The following is a 4269-nucleotide window of genomic DNA, read 5'->3' on the forward strand; positions in this document are numbered from 1 at the left end:
TTTAATGCCACAGTGTGAAACATTCCAGACAAAGAAAGGAGAAAAGCGTTTCCAAGTTAAACTCTAATAAACTTTGACTTTTTACTTTCACTTTTGTGTTTTTGTTTAGCTCCGCCCCTCACCCCACCAATGACGTTTCAGTTCAGTCACAAGATTAAAGCCCCACATGAGGAAAACCCCTCACTTCATCTAAGACCCTCACTGACTACTACAACTTTTACTAATACTACTACAACTACTACAAGTACTACTACTGCGAGCTCGTACTACCTGTAAGTACCACACTTCTTATTATCTAAAAATATGACAAAAGTGAACTCAGGAAAAGTAAAAAATGAAATGTTTGTGTAGTAAAAACAGTTCTCGTGTCAACTGCGTCACAGTATTTGGAGTTGCATCATTGTTTTGGAACAACTTCCACCAGTACTACACTGATGATAATAGTAGTAGTAATAGTAGTAGTAGTAGTAGTAGTAGTAGTAGTAGTAGTAGTAGTAGTAGTAGTAGTAGTAGTGTTGTTTTGTTTACATTTGCATTTGTGTTTTTCAGGTTTCTCTGTATTTATAATAGTTTGAGCAAAAGTGAAGACAAAAAAACAAACAAAAATCATCCATTATTTGAAGTTCAGGTTTTGGGTTTTAGGTTTTTTGGGTTTTAGGTTTTAGGTTTTTGGTTTGGTTCGGTTTGAGCAGATTTAAAGGCGTCGTGTGCGATTGCTGTGGCGTTTTTGTTTTTTTTGGTGTGCTGCATGTGACGGGAAACAGGAAATGGTTCTTGGAAATTGTTTCAGTTTTTTAAAGGAAACAGTCGATTCCAAAACTTTGCAGACGTGTGGATTTTAATATTTGCAGTCTTTTTTTTTTTTTCAAATCAGAAATATTTTACAGAATACTTGCCCAGTTGAATCGACTCAAATAAAGTAAAAAGTTCTTTAATTCATGTCATTTTAACAGACCAGGCTTTTATTTGAGACCAGGCAACAAGTTCGGGCAGGAGATTTTTCTAACTGGTTTAGACCGAGTTTAGACCTGGTTTAGTCCTGATTTAATCCTGATTTAGACCTGGTTTAGTCCTGATTTAGACCTGGTTTAGTCCTGGTTTAGTCCTGATTTAGACCTAGTTAAGACCAGTGTTAGACCTGGTTTTAGTCTTGGTTTAGTCCTGGTTTTAGTCCTGGTTTAGTCCTGGTTTAGACCTGGTTTAGACCTGGTTTAGTCCTGGTTTAGTCCTGGTTTTAGTCCTGGTTTAGTCCTGGTTTAGACCTGGTTTAGACCTGGTTTAGACCTGGTTTAGTCCTGGTTTAGTCCTGGTTTAGACCTGGTTTAGTCCTGGTTTAGTCCTGGTTTAGTCCTGGTTTAGACCTGGTTTAAACCTGGTCTAGTCCTGGTTTAATCCTGGTTTAGTCTTGGTTTAGTCCTGATTTAGAACTAGTTAAGACCTCTTTTAGACCTGGTTTAGTCCTGTTTTAGACCTGGTTTTCGTTCTAGTTTAGTCCTGATTTAGTCCTGATTTAGACCTGGTTTAGACCTGGTTTAGTCCTGGTTTAGTTCTGGTTTTAGAGACTTGAGCTGCGATAAAAGAAACGTCTCAGATTTTTATTTTAATGTTTCTCCAGTCGATTTAAACTCTTCTTCTTCTTTTTCTTATGTTTTTTGTTTGTTTGTTTGTTTGTTTGTTTGTTTGTTTTTTTCAGAAGTTGTTTTCAGGAGCGATGTTTGACTCTGGAGTCGGTCACTTCCGCTTCTTCCAGTTCCTCCTCTTCTTCTGGGATCGACACTGCGACGGCTCCAGTTAACGGACGACGACCAACGAAAGGTAAACCGACGAAAAACAAGAAAACCCAGCTGAAAACGTCCACTGTGTGTGCGCAAAAATATCTACATATCAATTTATCGTTTTATCGTTTAATGTGACGGTACAGGATCGATATCGTGTTCTGTCGTATCGATTTATCGCCAAGAGGATTTTTTTTTTGGTTGATTTTACTAAATTATTTTGTTACAGCTTCAGTTTTGTCGCTGGAAACTCGTTTATGCGACACAGCTGACGTTTTCAGGATCCAAACCAGAACTAAACCAGGACTTAAACAGGACTAAACCAGGACTAAAACAGACTAAACCTTAAACAGGACTAAAACCAGGCTAAACCAGCTTTAAACAGGACTAAACCAGAATGAAACCGGGACTAAACCAGGACTTAAACAGGACTAAAACCAGGACTAAACCAGGACTTAAACAGGACTAAACCAGAATGAAACCGGGACTAAACCAGGACTTAAACAGGACTAAAACCAGGACTAAACCAGGACTGAAGCAGGACTAAACCAGGAATAAACCAGATTTTAAACAACACTAAAAGTAGTACTATACATTAGGGTTAAACCAGAATTAAACCGGGTCTAAACCAGGACTAAACCAGGACTTAATCAGGACTAAAACCAGGACTAAACTAGGAGTTAAGCAGGTCCAAACCAAGACTAAACTGGGACTAAATCAGGTCCAAACTGGGACTAAACCAGGACTTTAGCAGGACTAAAAAGAGGGACTATAAACCAGGATTAAACCAGAATTAAACCAGGATTAGACCCGTCAAAACCAGGACTAAAACAGAATTTAATCAGGTCCAAACCAGGAATAAACCAGAACTAAAGTAGGACTAAAAAGCAGGACTATAAACCAGAATTAAACTGGTCAAAACCAGGACTAAACCAGGACTAAAGCAGGATTTAAGCAGGACTAAAGCAGTTCTCTAAACTAGGATTAAACCAGGATTAAACCAGAACTAAAATGGATTTAAATCAGGACTAAATCAGGTCCAAACCAGAATTAAACCAGGACTTCAGCAGGACTAAAAAGCAGGACTGTAAACCAGGATTAAATTAGGTCAAAACCAGGTATAAAACAGGTCTAAACCAGGACTGAAACAGGACTGGACCAGGATTAAACCAGTATAGAACCAGGACTAAATCAGGACTAGATTTTGACTCAAACCCGACTTGAAAAATTGTCTCCTCGGTCTGTAACTCGTCGTAAAATGTTCGTACAAACTCGCTCCTCGTGACCCTGGAGTTTTTATTTCACTCTTTTGTTTTGTTTCTGTAAATCCAGATCGTCTCCTGTAGCTGCTGCCCCCGCTGAGCTTCATTTGCCTGGACGTGGGCGCAGTGGTTTCAGTTGAGTCGTTGTGTTTCTTGTGTTTCAGGGCAGAGATGTTGTTTTTGGTGCTGGTTCTGTTCGGGTTCTGCTCGAGCGTCTGCGGTGAGTCACAACAAACAAACAAACAAAGAAACAAACAAAGAAACAAACAAACAAACAAACAAAGAAACAACAAACAAAGAAACAAAAAACAAACAAACAAAGAAACAAAGAAACAAACAAACAAACAAACAAACAAAGAAACAAACAAAGAAACAAAAAGAAAGAAACAAACAAACAAACAAACACTGTCACTGGTAAAGCTGCACAAACTTTTCTGCTGCAGAGTCAAACGATTTTCGCCATGGAAATGTGATTTGTCATCGGAGATTTAAAGTCCTGGTCCAGTCCTGGTTTAGACCTGGTTTAGTCCAGTTTTAGTCCTGGTTTAGTCCAGTTTTAATCCTGTTTTAGTCCAGTTTTAGACCTGGTTTAGTCCTGGTTTAGTCCTGGTTTAGATCTGGTTTTAGTCCTGATTTTAGTCCTGATTTTAGTCCTGGTTTAGTTCTGGCTCAGTCCTGGTTTAGTCCAGTTTTAGTCCTGGTTTAGTCCAGTTTTAGTCCAGTTTTGGTCCTGGTTTAGTCCAATTTTAGTCCAGTTTTGGTCCTGGTTTAGTTCTGGTTTAGTACTGGTTTAGTCCAGTTGTAGTCCTGTTTTAGTCCAGTTTTAGACCTGGTTTAGTCCTGGTTTAGTCCAGTTTTGGTCCTGGTTTAGTCCTGTTTTAGTCCAGTTTTAGACCTTGTTTAATCCTGGTTTAGTCCAGTTTTGGTCCTGGTTTAGTCCTGTTTTAGTCCAGTTTTAGACCTTGTTTAATCCTGGTTTAGTCCAGTTTTAGTCCAGTTTTAGTCCTGGTTTAGTTCTGGTTTAGTCCAGTTTTAGTCCTGGTTTAGTTCTGGTTTAGTCCAGTTTTAGTCCTGGTTTAGTTCTGTTTAGTCCAGTTTTAGTCCTGGTTTAGTCCGGGTTTAGTCTGTTATGAAAAAAAGGAAAAAAATAATAATAATTTTCTGTTTTTTGATTTTGGTTTTGGAGACAAATAATGAAGAAAATTGTTTGTTTTTTTTCTTTTTCTTATTGT

The 4269-nt window shown here is 38.3% G+C and overlaps 1 long non-coding RNA gene across 2 annotated transcripts in view; it reads left to right on the plus strand.

Moving 5' to 3' along the window:
• The window catches only part of LOC129409729 (uncharacterized), a 3617-nt gene extending 296 nt beyond the window's left edge, over positions 1–3321 (plus strand). The window contains exons 1-3 of one of the 2 annotated variants that reach the window (XR_008632526.1): positions 1–272; positions 1694–1815; positions 3108–3260. The exon at positions 1–272 is cut by the window's left edge and continues 296 nt beyond it. This is a non-coding gene — a long non-coding RNA (uncharacterized LOC129409729). Of the gene's footprint in view, positions 273–1693; positions 1816–3107 lie in introns of both variants that reach the window. The other variant, XR_008632525.1, reaches the window with a different exon arrangement.
• The last annotated feature ends 948 nt before the right edge of the window (positions 3322–4269 follow it).

This window comes from Boleophthalmus pectinirostris, unplaced genomic scaffold, assembly GCF_026225935.1.
Source record: "Boleophthalmus pectinirostris isolate CB_2022bp ecotype Guang Dong unplaced genomic scaffold, ASM2622593v1 HiC_scaffold_20, whole genome shotgun sequence".
NCBI lineage: Eukaryota > Metazoa > Chordata > Actinopteri > Gobiiformes > Gobiidae > Boleophthalmus > Boleophthalmus pectinirostris.